This window comes from Pan troglodytes, chromosome 8 (assembly GCF_028858775.2).
Source record: "Pan troglodytes isolate AG18354 chromosome 8, NHGRI_mPanTro3-v2.0_pri, whole genome shotgun sequence".
In the NCBI taxonomy this organism is placed as follows: domain Eukaryota; kingdom Metazoa; phylum Chordata; class Mammalia; order Primates; family Hominidae; genus Pan; species Pan troglodytes.
The window spans coordinates 62803877-62826527 of record NC_072406.2 but is presented as its reverse complement, the minus strand read 5'-3'; the positions used below and the strand labels follow the sequence as shown (position 1 = coordinate 62826527).

The following is a 22651-nucleotide window of genomic DNA, read 5'->3' as shown; positions in this document are numbered from 1 at the left end:
ACCCAAGCCCTGGACCCAGCCTTCAGGAATCGAAGAGTATGGTGTGGGTGCTGTCTATTCAAGTAGCTATCCAACAAGGTAGACAATGTTGGGTGCTGATAAAGGGTGTGCTTTGATCCTCAGTGACCTGTTTATGTAGTGTCCCCACTTTGTTGTATGTCGACTTAAAATGTTAAGTGTCGTTGCTTTTGGTTAGTTCAGCTTACCTTCTCTTCCCCCCTTCCTTAGCTTGTATTTACTGTGCCATTTAATTTGTACTACATGCTAGACTGCTGTGTTCTCAATTTGTAGTTTTCAGTCAATTTATACTGACTCATTCACTAGTTTAGGGTATATGTTCTTTCTTTGACACACATTGTAAGTTCTTTTTGGTTGTTGTTGTGACGGAGTCTCGCTCTGTTACCCAGGCTGGAGTGCTGTGGCGCCATCTCGGCTCACTGCAAGCTCCACCTACCGGGTTCATGCCGTTCTCCTGCCTCAGCCTCCGGAGTAGCTGGGACTACAGGCGCCCACCACCACACCCAGCTAATGTGTTTGTATTTTTAGTAGAGACGGGGTTTCAACGTGTTAGCCAGGATTGTCTCGATCTCCTGACCTCGTGATCTGTCCACCTCGGCCTCCCAAAGTGCTGGGATTACAGGCATGAGCCACTGTGCCCGGCCGTAAGTTCTTTGATTTCACAGATCATACATTAATTTTTTCTGTTATAAAGTGCTTAACATACTATTACAACAAAGTTCTTAGTAAATTTTTATTGTTTTCTTTGATTTGATTATTTTTGTTTCCCTTCAAGTTAGTGGTTCTCTTTTCTATGATGTATGAAATGGAGTTCATTGTTAATTGGGGTGCTTTTTCCCATTATTTCAATTTGGAATAATTTGGAGTTGTTCTCTCGCAATTTTAGATCTCCGTGTCTTACTACCTGACATGTGTCAAGGCAATCCAACTTAATTTCATTTTACTAGTGACAAGTCCTGGCTTTGGAGTAGGGAGTGAAATCAACAGCTCATAGAGGTCTGTCTGACTAGTGGTTTCTATGTTAAGCCAATGTATGACTTAGCTGTTCCCCTTTCTTCCTGATTGAATTCTGGTGTTTTCTGTTTCATTACTTCTGACCACAATTCTACTTTGATTTCAAAAGGCACAGGGTTAATTTATTATTAAAGCCACATCTTGGACCAGGGGCTTTCAAACTTGTTGTCCAACATGTACAGAAAGAAATGGTTGTCAGCCTCAGTTAGACAAGGGAAGGTGAACTCAGAGAGCTGCCATGTTTCAGTAAGGTCTGCTTCATAGGATGGGTGGTAAATTCATGGGTGTGACTTTAATACTATATTTCATTCCAAGTAGGTAACTGTATTCACTTGTATCTATTAAATACTGCACAACCAGATTTTTTAAAGGTATGAAATACCATTAATGTTGATAAATGTGTCCATTGCATTTATATTGGCAGACCTGAGTCATATTAGTGGTAGTTGTTTTTTTCCAATTTTAATTTTCTCTTAAAACATTTTTTTATAAACGAAAAATACTTTCATTTTGGAAAATTCAAGCAACACATAAAAATGTAAAGAAAGTAGAAAATCTCCCCCAGATTCTGTTAACATTTTGGTGAATCTTTTTTTACTTTTGTTTTTCATTAAATCATTTTTATCCACTTAACAATGTGCTACAGCACATTCTCTAAATCAATATTGTAATTTTTAATACATACCACTCCATTTTATGATATCATATCTATTTTAATTAATATCCTGGTGATGTATGTTTAGATTGTTTCCTGTTTTCTCTATTACAGATGATATATCAATGAATATCTTTGTACCTATATTTTTGGATATATTTCCAGATATAATTAAAGGGATGCATACTTTTTATTTTCATACACATTGCCAGAGGTTCAGGGAAAAAAAGAGTTTTAACTTGCACACCTCAAATTAATGTAATGAGAAATGTCAGACTCATTCATTCTTGCCAACCTGATCTACAAAACATGTTTAAATATTCAAGGCTTTTTTAAAAATTTCCATTTTTATTTTAGACCCGGGGTACATTCGCAGGTTTGTTACATGGGTAGATTGTGTGATGCTGAGTTTTGGAGTACAATTCATCCCATTATCCAGGTAGCGAGCATAGTACTCAATAGGTGGGTTTTCAGCCTCCCTTCCTCCCTCCCCTGTCTAGTAATCCTCAGTGTCTGTTGTTCACATCTTTATATCCATGTGCACCCAATGTTTAGGTCCCACTTATAAGTGAGAACATGTGGTATTTGGTTTTCTGTTTCTGCATTAATTTACTTAGGATAATGGTCTCCAGCTCCATCCATGTTGCTGCAAAGGACATGATTTCATTCTTTTTTATGCCTGTGTAGTATTCCATGGCATGTATGTACCACATTTTCTTTATCCAATCTACCATTGATGGGCACCTAGGTTGATTCCCTGTCTTTGCTATTGTGAATGGTGCTGCATTGAACATATAAATGCATCTGTCTTTTTGGTATAATGATTTATTTTCCTTTGAGTATATTTGCAGTAATGGATTGCTGGATCAAATGGTAATTCTATTTTTAGTTGTTTGAGAAATCTCCAAACTGCTTTCCACAGTGGCTGAACTAATTTACATTCCCACCAGCAGTGGATAAGCATACTCTTTTCTCTGCAACCTTGCCAACATTATTTTTTGACTTTTTAGTAATAGCTATTCTAACTGGTGTGACTTTTTAATAATAGCCATTGTGATTAATGGTATCTCATTGTGGTTTTGATTTGTATTTCTCTGATGATTAGTGATGGCTGATCATTTTTTTTGTATGTGTGTTGGCTGTGCTCATATGTCTTCTTCTTTTTTTTTTTTTTTTTGAGACAGAGTTTCGCTCTTGTTGCCCAGGCTGGAGTGCAATGGCGCAATCTTGGCTCACTGCAACCTCCATCTCCTGGGTTCAAGTGATTCTCCTGCCTCAGCCTCCCGAGTAGCTGGGATTACAGGCATGTGCCACCATGCCCGACTAATTTTGTTTGAGAAGTGTCTGTTCATGTTCCTTGCCTACTTTTTAATGGGGTTGTTTCTTGTTTGTTGAATGTTTAAGTTCCCTATAGATTCTGAATGTTAGAACTTTGTGAGATGCATAGTTTGCAAATATTTTCTCCCATTCTGTAGGTTGTCTCCTTATTCTGTTGATTGTTTTGCTGTGCAGAAGCTCTTTAATTAGTTCTCACTTGTCAACTTTTGCTTTTGTTGCAATTGCTTTTGAGGACTTAGTCATAAATTCCTTGCCAAGGCCGATGTCCAGGATATTTCCTAGGTTAAAACACTTTAGACAGGTATTTTAATATAGATAGTACCTTCTTTTTTTAACAGGCAAAAGACACTTTTTATGAAGATACTATTGATAAATCATTGATTTTCAAATGATCTTCATGTAAGTACAAGCATCAGGTAGCTTAAAGCCTACCTGGAGAAATATTTTTCTTTATTCAGCCATAGAGAAGTACCTTCTTTTAAGAAATAGAAAGTTAAATCTGGCTAGTGACTGTGACTGCCCTCTAGTTCCTTCACGTTTTAGGCATTTACATGGAGTCTGATACATTCGCTCTCAAGCTTCTCATCTGTGAGCCCACCCCTATCTAGCTGCTCTTTGTATTAGACACAATAGTCCCAGCTTTCAGGTCAGACAAACATGGCTGTACAGCTGGCTCTGACTTGTCTTGATGATTTACCTTGGACATATATAGCATTCTTGACTCCCTGTTTCTTTGCGCGTTCAGTGTAGTTGTTAATATCTGCCTTGCAGTGTTGTATGTGGATTAAATGTAAAATAATGTGTATAAAATGAAGCTGCTGTCATTAGTAGGTACTCGGTAAATGGATTAAATTGAGCATGTTTTTCTTGTTCTAAATGGAATTTCAAATACATTTTCCTTTAGGAACAATGTCATGAATAGAGTTTGAGTACAGTATTAGAAATATTATTCAGCATTATATTTCATTGACATATAATTTCATTAAATTATGAGTTAAACAGGTTTTTAAGGACTGGCCAGAGAAGCTGGCCTCTACGCTAGAGACACCTTGTGTCAAGTGAAATGTATTCCAAGTGTTATATAAGAGTTCGTGGACTTAGTTTTTTTTTTTTCCCATGCCACCTTGTCTAAGAAGAGTTCATTGACTTTTGACTCTAGAAGTGAACTTTTAGAATGTAATTTATTACCTGGTTGAGGATGGCTTGGAATTTCTTGATAGGTGATGATGTGTTTGGGGCAAACAAGACCTTCCTTCTACTTCTGAGAATTAAACCTGTTTTCTTCTAGAGAACTTACTGCTCCTCTCACCAATCCAACCAGGTGGTCCTAGTATAGACCAGCCAGTCTGTATGGGTACATGGCCCCATACTGGACCAGTGAGTTTTTCTGGCAATTTTAAAAATTACAACTGTGAAAGGAGGAATTGTCTCTCTTGGATGCAGAGCTGGGAATTAAGTGGGAAAAGGCACACTTCAGGAATGAAGAATAAAGCCAATGATAAAACACCAGAAGCAAAGATGCTATCTTGTCCTGGTGCAATTCGTGTTGAGCTGATCCTAGTGCCCAGCTTCCCCTGTGGCTTTCCCGTTGCTGGGATATTTAGAGCCAATGTGGCTCACCTTGCTTTTGCCTGTGATGCCTCAAGTGCCATTTTTGTTACCTGCAAGTTAAACACTGCTGACTAATTCATTTGCTTGTTTATACTTGGAGTAGTTATTTAGAAAGTCAGTGCTTTTGTCATGGGCAATTTTAATAAAGTATTTAGTTGCATAGCAGGACAGACAAAGCCTTTTGAGAACAGTGATAGTGTTTTTTTCCCCATCTGTCATCAAAGCAGAAATATGCTAATGCTAATCAAAGGATACCAGTGAATGAATGTGTGTGCGGGTGGTAACGGCTCTTTTGACAGAGGCTTGCTCTAATGCAAATGTAAAACTTTTATATACCTATGATGTCATATAATGCAAATGCCATATAATAAATGTATACCTATGACAGTTCTAGGATTTATGAATTGTCTTGAAGAACTGTCCTTTGCTACCATTATGGTTAGGAGCACCTGTTGGTAAATAGATGTTTGTGGTTGAGAGTGATGTTTACATTTAAGGAGGAATTGGTACTTTGGCAAGATTACCAAATATGTATCTATGTGTTCCTTACTTGAAAGGGAAGATCGAATGACTTGTTGCTTCTGTTCTCCGCAGTGGATTCGTGTTTGGGGAACTGGGATTTTACATGAAAACTCTGTTTTGTAAACTCCACTTCCTTTTAGGAAGTATCAGATTTGCTGTCTCAGTAGCATTCTGTATTGTTGGAACATGCCACAAAGAGCACAGAAACGCATCTGCTGCTTGGGTTCTGCTTGCCAACTGGTTTGAACAGCTATAATATTTGTTTATTCTTGATGTGTCAGCAGTCAAAGGGAACGTTTTCTTTTCTCCTTTGTGGCTGTTATATAACTTAAGCATCATTATATTCACAACAATGACTATTTATGCAGAATCTGCTAGGCCCTGGGGGATACAGATGCTCGGAAACACGTCTACCTCAGATGGATTTCCACTGTCTGCTGAGAGTGAAAGGTCAGGGATCTCAAAAAGAAGGAAGGATGCTAAGATCCTATGTTAGTTGTGAAATGGAAGTATAAAGAATAAGATCTGTAGGTATTTGGAGGAGAGGAGAGATTCCCCAGGGCTTTTGCCAGTGACAAAAGTTCTAGGAGAAGAAAGGGTTTCAGTGGTCTGGAATGGGATATGTACTAAAAAGAATGCAAGAAGCTTGTCAGGCAGGGGGCATGGTGTGAGCCTAGTGCTTTGAATGAAACTCTGTCACCTTAGCTGGTAACCACCCAGCAGCTGAGAGGCCTGGACTAAACAGCACCAACGTGGGAGCCACCTGCATGGGTCCCTTTGGGGCAGCCTCTCCACCAGGGATGAGCATGGCTCCCAACTACAATGTGAAAGTTAAGAATTTTTAGACCCTCGAGTGTACATGGCACACTCGGAGGCCCCCACCGTCTCCACTACATAGGCCAGGGAGCACAGACAGAGATAAAGAGACCCATGGGCCACCATCTTATTGGGGTCCAGTGTGTTATCCAAATATGTTTCCTAAGGGGAGCTTTAATTGGTAGGTTTAAAGCAAGCAGGTGCTAGTTCCAGGAGGTCATGTTGTGACTGAGAGGTGGTCAGTTTAAATTTGCAAGCAAATGTCTGAACGGTCTGTTTAAGGAAGTGGTGGGAAAGTGAGGAGCCCAGCCTGCTAGGCAGGACTTGGGTCTCTTAAGTTTTATTTCCTGCCACCAGTGGGAGCCATTCAGGTGGGGAATGGAATTTGAAACTGTCAAGGGTGACTGAGCCCTGATTCTGAGAAAGTTAAACCTATATTTAAAGTGGATGTCAAGGCAACATAAAATGGTAAGCACTCACTATCCCTAGGTATGGTGGTAGTAATGTGCCCTCTGCTTTAGGGGAACAAGGAGTGGACCAGCGGGTTATTTGGCAGAGGGTTTTTAAGATCGGGGTTGCAGAGGTAGAGGCAAGGCTTTGAGTGCCTATAAATGTCATGGCACTGGACCCGTAGTTTCACCGTCACTTTTTTTTGATAACTATATGTTGAGAATCCGTGTACTTTAAATTTTAATTTTAGACAACAAAGGCATCCTAGAACCAGTTATCCTGTTCTCTTGTGGGAATGTTCTAACCACATTGGTCATTGTGTTGTTCTTATTTCTGAAGCATAAGGATTATTGGAAACATCTTTCAAGTGCTTTGAGTTATGATTGCAGCCAAACATATTTATGAAGCCTTCCTTCTTCCTGGAGAGAACACCTACTCTGAATGTTAAGCTTGGCTGGATCCTAAACAATACAAACAAACTAGATCATCTCTCTTTCCTGTCTGTGCTGCCTTTCCCTTTCTCCATCATAGATCTCAAAGTATCTCTCTATGTCCACACACACACAAACACAATTGTATTTTTTAGACTGCAGTGTTAAGTTTATGGAGTTGTTCATATACACTTAAGCTTTATGTAGTCTTCTCATGTAAAAGAGCTGCTGTCCTTGATATAATAGCCAACATATTATCAGTTCAGCCAATATAGCTCATTGTAACAATTACATAAATATAAAATATCAGTGCTCTTAAAAATACACATTAATTTACATGAATGTTTGAGGAAAGCTGCCCGTAAAGCAAATTGTGTTCCTTTTGATCTCTACTATAAAATTATTTAATTGACTGAGAGGAAAAGGTTTATGACATGATGGCATGCTCGACTTTGACATTTGTCATGTGATGATGATGATGATGTGTTGAGAGGCATAGAGGGAGGGGCCCGCCTGCTGGAACAGTGGCTAGAAGACACTCAACCTCAGTGACTCAGGCAGAGGGGACGAATGCCTGAACCAGGAATGGAGAAAATGGTCCAGATATGAAAGAAGCCTTCATGTTACGCCTACTGGTAGTGAACCATTAAGAGAGAAAAGAGGGAGCTCAGATGATTCCAGAATTTAACTTGAAGTGTCTAGGAGAGTAAGATTACCTTTATGAGAAATATGAGAGTCAAGAGAGATTTGACAGCTTCATCATCTAGGAGACAGGCCCAACTTAAGTACCTGTTGCTAAGGATAAATGTGAGGCTATAGGCCGATCTTGCTTCTGCTCTTTTGACCATAGTTTGGTTTCCAACTGGAAACACTCTTAGAGATCCTGAGAGAGAGATGAAGCAGTCAGTTCACCCTGTCACTTACTGGCAGAGCTGAGACTAGGAAGGGAGCTCTTGGCTTTTTGTGCAGTGTTCTTTCCACTCTCCCGTGCTGCTTTGGAGAAAAGAACAGCATTTTGCTGATCTCACTTTAGATCTTATCTTTGGCTAATGAGTATTTTCAAGAAACCTTGGCCTGTGGAATGACTCTAAACATGTATGAGAAAGATCTCCAAAGAGATCTTTGCTCAGGAGATCTCCAAAGCAAAGAACGTTTAATTTGTAACTTAACATTTTTTTCTTCCCATCTAGAAATTCTCTTTTGGCAATAGCAATCAACTCATTTCTTAATGGGCCCTCAGGAATTAGCACTTCTGTAGCCCCCTGTAATTTGCCAATTCCCAAATAAAGTTTAAGTATTTTTATTACAAAATAATGTTTAGGGCACAGTGACTCAGATGGAATATTTCCACAAATCACTCTTACTTTTTTAAAAGTAGGTTTACCTGTGACCTAAATGAAATCATTCCAATTTTAAGCCTTATTTGCTACCAATAAACTTTCTATTGTATAGTAAGAATACCAAATTCAAGAATCCTGAACCTAAAGCTTCTTAAGTTTCTCACCACTTAAATGAGGGACTCAGACCAGGGAATACCAGAGAACTATTTCAGCTCTAAAATTCTTTAGATATTTAACATAGGAAAGAATTTTTGAAAATTATGAGCCAGTTTGTTTACAATTTTGGAGATTCGGATTCAGGACTCAGAGGGACAAGACAGCATTTTTGAAGTGCCTACTCTTTGTCCAGCACTGTGGTAAATGCTTTGCATGCATTGTTACATAATCAGTAGTTCCCCCCTTATCTTCAGATGGTATGTATGTTCCAAAGCCCCCAGTGGATGCCTGAAATCTCGATGGTCCTGAACCCTATATATACTATGATTTTTCCTATACATACCTATGGTGAAGTTTAACTTATAAATTAGGCACAGTAAGAGATTAACAGTAACTAATAATAAAATATAACAATTTTAACAATCTCAGAATGACATGAAATTTAAAATTTATGCATTGCTTATTTCTAGAATTTTCCATTTAATATTTTCAGACTGCAACTGAAGGGGCGGGGTAACGGACACAGCAGAAAAAGAAACTGCATATGGGGGGACTGTTGTAATCTGTAAACTGTTAGGTGGGCATTTTAGCCCCCTCATTGATGATAATTAACTTACTCAAGGCCACACAGTGTCAGAGGTCTGATCCAAATCTGCTTTGATACCAGGTCCCACCTCTTTGCACCCAATATCTCTGCCTAACTCAAAAACTTTTACTAATCGAAACTAATGTACATCCACTGAAGTATCTTTCGTAAGATTAATCCTTGTTTCCCAAGCGTTTTCAAAGGCAACCTACCCTTTTCTAGAAGTTGTGTCGAAGTTGTCAAAGGCGTAAAGAAAAGGCTGTGAACGGCTTCTAAGCTTGGTATAAATCAAGAAAGGAAAGTTCCGCCTTAACCGACACTGAACATGCTTATTGGTTAGGACTGAACGGGCTGACTCATTTCTTTTTTGCCGTGGTAGAGGGCCACACCCTGCATTCCAAAAACCCTCTGCTGCCGGGCCACACCCGCCAACCGCGCTCTTGGAGCCTCTGAGGTCCGGCTGGGCGTCTAGCTCGCAGTTGACCCCCGGGAGAGGATCGGCGCATCCGGCCGCCCGCCAGATCCAGACGCCGGGCTCCGCAGCGCCGCTGTCCTAGCACCAGGGCCGGGCAAGCAGGGGAACGGGACCGCCGGGACCGATCAAGGCGCGGGCGCCCAGCAAGAGCCGCGCCCGGGGTCTGCGCGCCGCTCAGCGCGCTCGCCTTTCCGCCCGCGCCGGGGCTGGCTGCGCGCACCCTGAGCGCGAGGAGCCGCGCGCAAACTTGGTGCCCCAGGAACTTTCCAGGAGACACTGCCTCCGGGGACGAGAGACCGTAAGTGTTGCTCCGGAGATGCTGTGGTTCATTAGAATACACTAACAGACGGTGTGAACCGATTAAAATACCGCAATCAGTGCCAATTCTACTACGGCGAAGTAAAGGGAAATCTTTATTTTTCCTGCATCCTGCTTTAATGATCAAATAGGCACTAGCTATTTACACCTGAGAAGGTTCAGTGCAGTTGCTGAAGCAGTGGGTCAGGATATGGGTAGGATCAGTCAACAAATGCTCTTTATATTGCGTGATGCTAACTGCCGTGGTGTGAGAACCAAGGGTAGGGGGTGGTTTCTGTTTGGGGTTATCAAGTCTTCCTAATGGCAGTTTTTGAGAGAATGGGATTGTGTCTACAGATTGGTTATTAAGTTTTGGGGAAGTACTCACTTTCTCAAACTCCAGTCCCTGTACGAAACAGCCCTTTTGGCAACTCCTTTGGTTGGTTGGAGCTGGCTTGTGAATGAGCTTGGTACTAAGTGCCACAAGGATGCACGTGCCCCTATGTTTTGGACTGAGCGTGTTTACTCCATAACTGTGCTTTCTATTTAGTGTGGCCAGGTAATCGCTCTTGTGGAATTTGTCAATAAATACATGGAGAAGAATGCATGACATTTATTTTATTTTATTTTATTTTCTATTTGTGTTTGCTTTGTGTAGTTGTACCAAAATAGGAAATCTGGAGACCTAAATTCTGTTACCCTGAATGCTACAAATATTTATCATAACATTTTTATCCAATTGAGTTACCGCTTTTAAATTTATGTAGAAATAAGTCCAGTGAGCCACTTAAAAAACCCGCTTTTCTACATAAGAAATTAGTGCAGTTGTATGATGCCAAGTAACTTATTTTCTTGCAAGAGTTTGGGGAGGTAGGGGACAGGGAAAGTGGAATCCTGTGACGACTGAGGATATACACAATGCAACAGGGAAGTTATCATGATCAGAAACACTGACTGTGTACAGGAAAGACAGGTTAAAGACGTCCCAGTAACATAAAGGATGGTGGGAAGACTTGTAAACTGAATTATGAAGTTATGAATATGAATGAGCAAGTCATGAATAGCATCATTACACATGCATTTATGAAGATAGAGACTGTGATGAAGTTAAAAGATAGACTGTCATGGAGAGAGGAAGAAAATTCTTTGCAGCTGGCTTTTTTTAGCGAGAGAAAGAAAATTCTTCGCAGCTGGCTTTTTTTTTTTTTTAGTTCTATAAAGGAAACTTCCCTAGAAAGAAACCACTTCTAAATGGAATAATTAAAATAATTTGTTAGAAACTTTAAGTTACCCTATGAGCTCCTAGTAACACTGTTTTCAAGCTCATAGGTTAATTGTTAAGCCCTTTTGCTCCGAGTTGAACTGATCAAATGGCTCTGTGTAAAAGGTAACGGTGTAGAATCCTCTTTGAGAAATAGCCTGTAAACTTGGGAGAAATGGCCTAAGCCCACGGTTCTCAAGTCACTGAGACAGTTGGAAAAGCCCCCTCAGGTGGTGAGAATGGGATAATATTTTATTATATCTCTAAGATGCCTCAAATCCAAAGAGATAATTAAATTTGGAATTTTATTAGTTTCACCTAATAGTTGTATAAAAGCTGAATATTTAAGGATCTCCTTTATCAGGCACTGAGATGCTTTGTATACATTACTTCATTTAGTTTTCACAATAGTCCTAAGAGGTGGAGGTATTTTTGACTCTGTTTTATAGTTGAAGAACAGGCTCAGTAAGGTTATATTACCTGCTCCAAATTTCACAGCTAGTTAATTTAGTTTATGTTGGAAGTTAGCATTTAAGGTTGGTTATTTTTCCTATGTGGCTACAATTGCTCCTAAAATGGTGTTGATTTTTCTGTTTAAAATGATCCAGAGGAGGTTCTTGGTTCAAAGCAGATTTTTAAGTGATTTAAAAGTGCCTCATTGTCCCAGCGCCAAATTATCGAAGTTCAAGGAATTATGCATTTACTCTAGAAGGCTACGGCTTTCAAATATTAACTGAGAAAGCCCTACTCTTAATGAGCTCGTTAATGCACATGGCCGCCTTAGTGTTGCTGAACTCCGGTAACTTTCTTCTGCTTTTTTTCTGAAGACCTTTTAATTCAGGGTGTGCATTTTCCTCTGGCGTGTCACAAGTGCTATTCAGGCTTTCTCTAGTTGAATCCCCTGTTTGTGAGTGCATACCTGCAGTATTTTATATGCTAAGTGAAATATTTTTAAATTTACGTTAGCACCTAGATTAGCGTTGAACCTGTTTTAAGAATGGTGAGTTCATGAAAGGCACACTCTGTGAGAGCTAAAACTAGTTATGTGGAGGTGAGAAAGTCTCAGCGTGTCTGATCAGAGCATCCATTTCTGAGAGAGTCCATCTGTGGGCATATCATCATACAAGAGAATAATGCCACCTTCATCGAAGACCATGAAATACCATGAAATATTCCAGGACTAGGCATTGCTCACAGCCCCACATCATCACCTGCACCATCTAGTTGACACAGAACACCTACCCACTTCCTTAAGCCACTCTAAATCCTAACTGCTTTAAGTGACCTGAATTCTTGAGCATGTTGAAAGAACATGCCAGTGTGATGATAAAACCACTTGGGAGTAATCTTGGAAAAGTCATGGAGAGGGGGAAGCATGCCACAGAGTCCATTTTCAAAAATGGGGAAATGGTAAATTCTGAAAACTTTAGTTTCATAACTTACGTTGGTGTCTAGCAGAATTGTAGATCACATTTTTTAAAAGATTGGTCAGAATCACTTACAAAAATAAAAGTGATGATCAGTATGTAGCGTATGTTTCCTAAGAATTATTCATGTCCAATTAACCTCATTTGTTTTTTAATAATGTTACTGGACAAGTATATCAGGGCATTGCCATAGATATGCAATGTCTGCTTCATCAGAACATTTCGTTTTGTTATGTTTTGAGACGGAGTCTCGCTCTGTCACCCAGGCTGGAGTGCAGTGGCGCGATCTCAGCTCACTGCAAGCTCCGCCTCCCGGGTTGACGCCATTCTCCTGCCTCAGCCTCCTGAATAGCTGGGACTACAGGCGCCCGCATCAGAGCATTTAATAACGTGCTACGTGTGTTCTTTACTCAAGATGGAAAAATATGAATTGGATAGCGGTATAGATGAATGAGTTTAGGTCTTTTACCCAAAGAGGGATGATCAGTGGCATAATGTCAGACTTGAGCAAGGTGTCGATAGTGTCGCTTGACAAAGGCATATGGTACAGCTGGTGGGAAAAACTTCACACAGTACAAGAGATAGAGGATTTGGAACCAAGGAGATGATAATTGCGTCGTTCTTTGAAGCACTGTAGATAGTGGTTACGAATAGAGACTCCAAAGCCAGACCCTGGGCAAGTTATTTGAGTTCTTTATGCCTCTATTTCTTCATTCATAAAATACAAATAATAGTAATAATACCTACCTTAGAGGGCTGTTGAAGATGTTGAAGGATTAAATTATATAATCCATGTAAAGTTCTTAAAGCAGAATCGGATAGTAAATTGTATATATTAGATCCTAGTCTTCTGTTGTTGCTGCTGTTAACTACTGTCACTACTACTACTTCAGGCAATATTATGCACATTTCTGGGTTTGTGTTTAAACACATATCCAGAATGTGGTAAATAGGTTAGTTGTTGTTTTTTCAGGCAGAGTCTTGCTCTGTTGCCCAGGCTGGAGTGCAGCATCATGATCTCGACTCACTGCAACCTCAAGCGGTCTTCCCACCTCAGCCTGCTGAGTAGCTGAGACTACAGGTGTGCCACCATGCCTGGCTAATTTTTTAATATTTTGCAGAGACAAGGTCTCACTGTGTTGCCTAGGTTGGTCTCGAACTCAAACTTGTGGACTCAAGCAATGCTTCTACCTCAGCCTCTCAAAGTGCTGGGATGACAGGTGTGAACCACTGTGCCTGGCTGTAATTAGGTTTTGGAGAGTGTCTAGTAACTGTTATTTGAACAGTGGTCCAAAAACAATAGGCGTCTTCACCTTAGTGTAAAAGCTGAGAGACTTTCAATCAGATGAGGTCCACAGAAAAAAAATTTAAAAATTAAAAACTTTTAAGCTGAGAAATGATACTTTATATTTATTTACTATTACCAATGTGGTAAAAGAGAGATGGTCACATTTTGAAGTCTGTACATTTTGTCCAGTTTAATAAGTGCTTTCTGTTAAGGAGCTGTAGTTTGGTGTATGAGAAATCTTCACTAAACTAGGTTTTAGGAGACCTCTTTCTTATCTCCAGTCCAAATCAGATCAGTACAGTCTTTAACCAGTTGTTATGATCTTGGGTGATTAGCTTAACTCAATGGTTCTCTGCAGGGTGCAATTTTAAACCCCCAGGGAAAATTTGGTATATTTGGACACGTTTTTGATTGTCACAGCTGGGGTTGGGGAGTTGTGCTAGTGGCACTTAGTGGATACTGCCATGGATACTGCTAAACATCCTACAGTGCACAGGACAGAGGCCCCACAGCAAAGAGTTATCCTGTCCAAAATGTCAGTAGTGTTATGGTCGAGAAATCCTGGCTTACAAGTTCAATGTATGTATTTCTGTTTGTGACATTTGAATGCCAATCTTTGCTTTAACGAAATCACCAAGTAGCTTTAACAGTATGTTTATAAAAGGCCTTTGAGAGTTAATGTATGCTGAAATCTGCAAGTGTATACAGTGTACACATTTTATCATCAGCAGCACGGTGAAATATTTGCTTTGTTTCCTGGAGGAATATATTATAGTGGTTTGAGAGTCAGATACACCTTTGCTGGAATCTCAGCCCTGCCAGTTTAACTTGCTGTGTGATTTGGGGCAAGTTTCTTTATCTGTGAAAACCAAATCTCTATTTCATAGGGCTTAGAGGAATAAACAAGATATACATGTAAATTATGTAGCACAGTCCTTAGGCACAGTCACAAGAGATAACTTTTTTTTTCAAATTTACATTTTCCAGGTTAATAGAATTGACTGATGCTTTTTAAAATGTAAGATTTGGAAGGAGGATATATAAGGAAGTTAGATTTTTTAATAGTTAAAATATTAAAAATAAAAGGGCTCCTGTTTTCCAAAGGTGATAAATCTTAGGAGAAGTAAATGTCTTTACAGATATCACTTTGGCCTTGTAGGGAATGAAGAATATGCACTAAAGTGAGAAGCACTTATTAGAGGGAGGCATAAGTTGCATGGAAAACAAGAGTCATCTATTTCTTATCAGTCTGGAATTAGCCAATAATATAACTTCTGCATTTGTGAATTATTCCACTATAAAAACATGTAATGTTTGTTCTTAAGCAGTGTAATTCTATTTTTTAATCTTACTCGATATTATGTCTCTTAAATATGTTTTTCCATGCCTTAAGGTGTAAGCAGCACACCTAGCAAATGTATGTGCAAATGTGTCAATTTTGTCATCTTAGTGATTTCTCATACCCTCTCAGCCTTGCCTGAAAAGATAAAGCTTTCATGTGATCACCCTTTCTGTCACTTCCACTTGTGTATCAAGCAAGCTATAGCAGTGTGTAGCTTATCCATAAGAGCAATTGGCATTGTATGTATTTGACTTAATGGTGTGAATTTTCGTAGGTGATAGGGGTTGGATGGGAAGATTTCAGAGTATTCACAATCCGTCTGTTGTCTGCCTTATAAAGGCAGACTGTTTTGCATTTCTGTTAATTTTCCAGGGAGATGGCAATAAGAGGTCCAGCAATGAAAAGTTCCATGGCTTAGGAAAAGGCACTTTTTCAGGTTGGAGAATTGAAGTTAGGAATTTTTTTGAAAAGTGGTCTTGATTTTCTTTCTCAGTGTCCCTATTGCATTGAATTGTGTAAACCTCACATAAACATGTGACTTGAATCCTCTAGTGGAGTGAGTGTTAGTACCCTCTGCCCCCAGCAGCTTGCCTCTCTCTGGGTATCTGGAAGGAAATCTGTCCCCTCACATCATTGGGACAATTCACAGCCAGCTCATCCCTCTCAGGTGGTGGCTGCCCAAGGGGAGCACAGCAGTTCCAGCATAAGGGGCATGTGAAATGTGACTGGCGCACAGATGAAAACATACTTCTCAGAAATTACTAACATAGACTAAGCCCTGCTAGTGCTTAGAGGCCTTCATTAAGCTAACTTTCAAGTTTACTTAACTTTCCTTATCATACAGAAGTAGACGGTGGTGTTCCAGACTCTGATGGCCTCAAGCCTCAAGCCGCCCCTGAGTTGCTGGGTAAGCAGTATTGGCAAAGAAACCTGGTGATCCTAACAGAGAATCCTGAACTGGTGATACAAAATTGCATAGTTCTATGGGGTCAGAAGCTGAGAGTTTGATACTCAAACCAAACTGAAAGTCAAGCTGATAATAAATAAACTAAAAGAAAGACTAGGCAGTTTAAAATTTCAGGTGGAACCAGTGACCACAATTCTTGAGACCCCATAAAACAATTTATCCACTTTAGGTGCATTCTGTCACTTTGATTTCTCAGATATGGATGAGACTAGAAATTACCACGCACTGCAGGAAGTGTTGCTGAAAATGTTTGAAAGCTGATTGTGTATTTACAAGGCTCCTGGGCATCAACTTGTAATTTTGCAGTAATTGGTACCAAAATCCCAAGTTCTAGACTTGTGCTGAGTTAATAGATGTAAAAATAGAATTGTTTTTTTCCCCCCTTTTGAAGCAAGGGTCTCACCAAAAGGCTCAAACATGTCCTAGACATAAAGGAACAAACAGATTTAAGTCAAGGTGGAGTGGAACAATATGCCTCATTATCCACGCCATAGGTCTATTAGCTTGTATTTTTTAAAGAGTTTAAGCTTGGCATTCAATGAATTCTTTAAATACAGAGTGTGGTTATAGGTTTATTCATTTGTTTTTTCGAGAGGTCCCTCCTTCTTCCTTGAAATTCCAAAGCTTTCATTTCACTGGAATTATTGGCTTCTACCATGAGTATGGTGTATATACTATATATGAGGGCCCTCAGGTAATAGTATATGTACTATATATACCTTTCCCTCTTCTCAATTTGGAAAGAAAGACCTGACTCCAAAAGAAATTTTTAAACTAACCTATAATGAATGTATCACAGCAAACATGCAACAAGAGACTATAACTTGGTTATAGAACTATAACTTGATTAAAGGAACTAACATGTTATTCTGAGAGGGAAATTGTCTGAAGAGGAATTTAGAGAAGTAGAACTTGAAGACTGGGATGGGAGACTGAATTTGAGAGGCCAACTTGGCCTAGCTACAGAGAAGGTGCCTTACCCCTAGGGCGGCATTACCAGGTCTCCATATGGGTCTTCCCCTATGGTGGGGCTGTCTGAGGGCTTTTGAAATCTGCCTAAGTTCCAAATCTGAACTAGAGATTGGTCTTGCCCTCATCGGTGAATACCGCTGAGTCCTCCTTAACCTCACAGTGCACAGTGTCAGGCCACACAGGAAGACACAGAACATATTTTTGTTCCATGCCCACTATGCATCCTTCTCATGGTAATTTGGCCACTTCACGTAACTATGCTTTTCAGAGATCTGCCATCAGACATGCCAGCAAACAACCCACCCGATGGTTTACATTCTCACAATAAGGTATTCAGCTGGAGTTTTTACTTTAATGTCACCACAAGTGTGGTCAGTATGAATGCTTTTCTGATCATTGTATTTATAAATTTGCAAGACTAAAGGACAGCCTTGGACTATGTGAGTCTCCCCAGATAACACTGCACTCTAAGGACCAGCTGGCTTCCCCAGGTTTGCTTGTCTTCACCTTGAATGCCCTTTCCTATCTGACTTGCAACACAAGAGTGTCATGACCATCATAATATTATCTTTTTTATTGCAATTTAGAAAATGTTGAGAAGAAAAATGAATGTCATTGAGTGCTTATTCATGTGGGAAATGTGATGTTCTGTTCTGTGAGTGACTCATGTAAACGAGTGAAAGAAACTAGAGTACATTGTTAAAATTACAAGGTAAACTAATTCCTACTTTGCTAGTTAGTGTGTCCTATAATTCTCATTTAAATTGCACAGATTACTAAACAACTACAGAAATTTTCACCCAAAGCAGTTCATAGACAAAATTTCACAGAATTTTTCAGTGTGATTTTATATTGTTAAAATTCTTGTAGACTTATGAAATATACTTTCATTTGGTTCTCAGGATAATAGGCTGTATATAGTTTCTTAGGCATTTTGGGTTCCAGAGCCTGTGGTACTTTCCTATATAATTGTCCTTTTTATATTCTTATATTCCCGTTGAGATATTGAAAGAGTTTCCTGACGTTATCTGTTCCTATATAATTGTCCTCTTTATATTCTTATATTCCCATTGATATATCGAAAGAGTTTCCTGAAGTTATCTATTGCTAATATTTAGCATTTACTTTTAGGAGCGAAATTCTCAGGAGAATTGAGAAATCTGTTGTCATTTATTTTGATTATGTCCAAGTAAAGGTCAGAGATATGAAATTAAATGTTTGTAACTGACAAACTAGTCATCACAGTCTACTTCAAAGGGAATGTCTGTCACAGTTTCAGTAGTGCCAGGGTACATAGAGATATGTTGTATGAAAACCATATGGTCTTGGGAAGACTGTAGAGGAATCCTTTTGGAAAAAGAGTATGGAATGGACAGGAACAGTTCAGGGAATAAATGGGATTATATCCAGCGAGGTTGAAGAATAGGAAAAACAGAAACATCCAGTTAGAATAAGTTTTTGTGTTTGATAGCAGAGTAGGGTGACTATAGTTAACAACAATGTATTGTATATTTTGATGTAGCTAGGTGAGAGGACTTGAAATGTTCCCAGCACATGGAAATAATAAATACTGGAGGTCGTGGATATCTCAAATACTTTGAGTTGATCATTACAGTCTATGCATGCAAAAACTATCACATGTACCCCATAAATATGTGCAAATATTGTGTATCAATAAAATAAAAAGAAAAGGAAAAACAAAGCAATAATTCTAACATTACCTTTTTCCAAAGTGAGTGCCTCTCACTACTGGGTCTGGACTCTAATCTATATGAATAAAATGAATGGATTTTATTCCCTAAGAATTTGTTAACTAAGTTATCGGAGTAAGTTATATGTCCATGTTTGTAGCCAGTAGCGGGAGGGAGGTCAGGCAGGCTAGGGGTTGTTATAATCTTTTTTTGTTTTGTTTTGTTTTGAGATAGAGTCTCGCTCTGTCAGCCGTGCTGGAGTGCGATGGTACAATCATGGCTTACTGCAGCATGAACTCCCAAGCTCAAATGATTCTCCTACCTCAACTGCCCCCCCTACCCAATAGCTGGGATACTTGAGACGCACCCCAGTAGCTGGGACTACAGGCATGCACCACCATGCCCTGCTATTTTTTTTTGAAATGGAGTCTCACTCTGTCACCCAGGCTGAAGTACAGTGGTGTGATCTCAGCTCACTGCAACCTCCGCCTCCCAGGTTCAAGCGATTCTCCTGCCTCAGCCTCCTGAGTAGCTGGGACTACAGGTGCGTGCCACCACACCCAGCTAATTTTTTGTATTTTTAGTAGAGATGGGGTTTCACCGTGTTAGCCAGGAGCCTCGCTAATTAAAAAAAAGTTGTTTTTTTTTGTTTTTTGTTTTTTTTTAAGAGATGAGGTCTCAGTATATTGCCCAGGCTGGTCTCTGGGCTCAATCGTTCCTTCTACCTTTGCCTCCCAGAGTATTGGGATTACAGGCATGAGCCACTGCACCTGCCAGTTATAATGTTTTTAAACTGTGACTAGAATGAATAAAAGGGCTAGTATTTCTATGTTGCTTTTCTCTATACCTACTTGTTCCCTGCCAAAGCATACAAGAACACCACCAGCAGCAGAAGGCCTTCCTCAGATTACAGAGGACCATATGCCAGACCTTTGATGTCCAATACAATAGGCACTAGCCACATGCGAATATTTAAATTAATAATCTTAGTTGGACCTAACACATTTCAAGTGCTCAATAGCTACATATGTGGTTAGTGGCTATCATATTATGTAGAACAGATACAGAACCATTCCATCATCTCAGAAAGCTCTACTGGACAGCACTGTGCTATATACACTGTCTAAAGGAAGCTTTTTTTTAATGAATTTTTTGATATTTAGATACAAATTTAGGGAAAATGATTCAGCCAAAAGTTCAGCCTTAAAAAAAAATAGATATTAAGGCGCTGGATCCATTTTCAAGCAAGTCCTCTATAAATCAAAATATTTCAGGGGTTTAACTGGCTCTTTTAGGCCAAACAAAGGTATATTATTTTAGTTTTCAACTTTGAATCCTAGCAGTACATGATGGCTTTCAAGAGTAGACACAGTGAATCTTTAGCATGTGTATAGGCACCCATTCTATTATAACTGGTTAGCCAGAGCTTAGCAGGGAGAAAAAAAAAGCCACTCTTATTTACGGCGGGGGAAATGCAGTAAAGTTACTTCCACAGGTGATGCAATGGCAGGAAGTCATTACCAACCCCAGGTTGAAGGGACAATTGGAGGAGGCCGTTTGGAGGTCAGGGTGGATAGGAGCTGAGACCAGAAAGGATATCAAAGATATCAACAGAAAATAAGGTGAGAAGTGCTCCTGGTGGCTTCTCCCTTTCTCGGGTTAGGCAGACAGAATTCTTATACAGAAATTGTAGAAATACAGAATTTCTATACAGAAAATGTAGTACTTCATCATTTTCCTTAGAATGCTCACATTTTTGTGGTTTTATTACCTGTGCTATTCATAGTGACATCACTAGGGGACTTTTGAGGATTAACCACTTCTTCACCTAGATTTTTATCGGCACATTCTATGATATATCACTTAGCAAATCCAGAGAGGTTAAACAGTTTAAGCCATGATAGGGACAGAACTGGAAAAATGCTAATTCTTGCTCTTTTGCTTGTGCACGTTGCCACTGGGCCTACTGCAGAAATGCTACTAGTAAAGGGAGTATATCATCAGTTCAGTCTGGGAGCAGAAACTGCATAGTAGTTTAAACAAGGAAAGTTTAATATTAAGACTTATTAGGGCCAGGTGAGGTAGTTCATACCTGTAATCCCAGCACTGCTTTGGGAGGCCAAGGCAGGAAGATTACTTGAGGCCAGGAGCTCGGGACCTGCCTGGGCAACATAGCAAGACACTGTCTCTATAAAAACAAACAAACAAACAAAAAAATTACCTAGGTGTGGTGATGCATGCCTGTAGTCCTAGCTGCCTGGGAGGCTGAGGTGTGAGTATCTCTTAAGCCCAAGGGGACAAGGCTGCAGTGAGCTAGGATCACGCCTCTGCACTCCAGCCTGGGTGATAGAGGAAGACCCTATCTCTTAAGAAAAAAAAAAAAAAAAAGAATTATAGCTATAACAAAGGATTGGAGCAATGATAAGATTGGCTAATAAGAAGTAAACAGAACTCTATAGAAATAGCAGATATAGGTAGCATCTACTACTCCAATGGCTGAGATAGAGGATCCAAGGAAGAGACCAACTTCCTACCCCGTCTCAGAGCTGAGATCCAGACCTTGTTGGAGAGGACACGTCCTTGATTCACTCCATGGCAGAGCAGTTGCTGTGGTGCCACACCAGCAAAACTTACTAAAAATCTGCCTTCCAGAACTTGCTGAAAATCCATCCTTTATTGTCCCAGGGAAAGCTATTCATGGGCAGATATCTACTGGAGGCACTCCACTAAAAACTGTTTGAGACAGGCTTTGGAGAAGCTGCACATCCGACAGGAGTCTGATGTGACTCCTGATCAGACCAGGAAGCAAAACTCCTTCCTACAATGTCTCTCTAGCATTTTCTACAGACAAAAATTAACAAACATCGTGTCAGCTAGCAAATGGAAAATACTTACAGGGCTCAGATCCCCTTTTGCAAATCAGGCTGTAAATGGTGAATTTGTAGATGAGAGGCAGTAAATTGATAACTGACACAGGGAGAAAAACAAGACCACCCTTCTTCTCAGAGCCTTTATTATTATTTTTTTCAACAAGGTAATTGCGCATGTATGTGTATGTGTGCGTGTATATATATATTTAGGTGGGGTTTTCCTTCCAGTAGTACTTCATCATTTTCCTTAGAATGCTCAAATTTTTGTGGTTTTATTACCTGTGCTATTCATAGTGACATCACTAGGGGACTTTTGAGGATTAAGTATTTTAGTTTTACTGTTCATCTCTTAAACCTTGGATAAATACATGAATATTAATGAGTTGGAGCCACATTTTTGAAATGACATTCAGCTAAATGACATTCCAGGCTTTTGTTTAATGCCTATGAAGATATGTAGCATAACCTAGAATTATAGTTGCATGTGAAATAATTCAATTTGGGATTTTATCTCAAGAATTATAAATATTTGCCAAAAGATTTCATAATACATTCTAGTATATTTTATTTGTACGTGGTAGGATTTTTCTTTCATTTGTGAGGGTGTTTCTTTACTGCTTTTCATGAATTGGGATAGTTCTTCCAGAAGAGCTTTTCAAAGATTTTTCTTCTCAGTTGTTTTCCACATTCTACAACTGTAAACTGCTAATTTTTTTGTGGCTTCTTGCTCTATACACCATGCAATGCATAATTTATCAGTTTGTTTAAAACATTAGAAAGGGAGAAATACTCAGCCTTGTCCTTGAACCTGAGTTGATACTCGATCTATCTCCATCTGCATTGCCCCCTTTTTCTCTACTTTGTCTCTTATTTTGCTGTATTTTTTCTTCCTCAGAACTCTCCTGAAAAGCCTTTGATTTGGTAAATATATTTTTGGAGTTTCAGATGTTGAGGTTTATTATAAATGCTTTAAATTTTCTGGTTTTATTTTTTTAAATTAGGTTTTGTTGAGGAACAGAGTGTAAAAGAAAGAATATGGTTAAAATATGAAAATAAGTAAAAATGGTGCATGTACATGGTTAGTATACAAATGATATCAAATAGTTTAGAAAGAGATGTCAAAG

General features: G+C 39.4%; 1 protein-coding gene across 26 annotated transcripts in view; it reads left to right on the top strand.

The window, feature by feature from the left end:
- SGMS1 (sphingomyelin synthase 1) overlaps window positions 1–22651 on the top strand; it is a 350796-nt gene that overhangs the window by 233274 nt on the left and 94871 nt on the right. The window contains exon 1 of one of the 26 annotated variants that reach the window (XM_009458445.4): window positions 9205–9710. The exons of the other annotated variants lie outside the window; for them this stretch is intronic. The gene's annotated coding sequence lies outside the window, so the exon portion shown is untranslated. Of the gene's footprint in view, window positions 1–9204; window positions 9711–22651 lie in introns of those variants that run through there. 26 annotated transcript variants of the gene reach the window in all.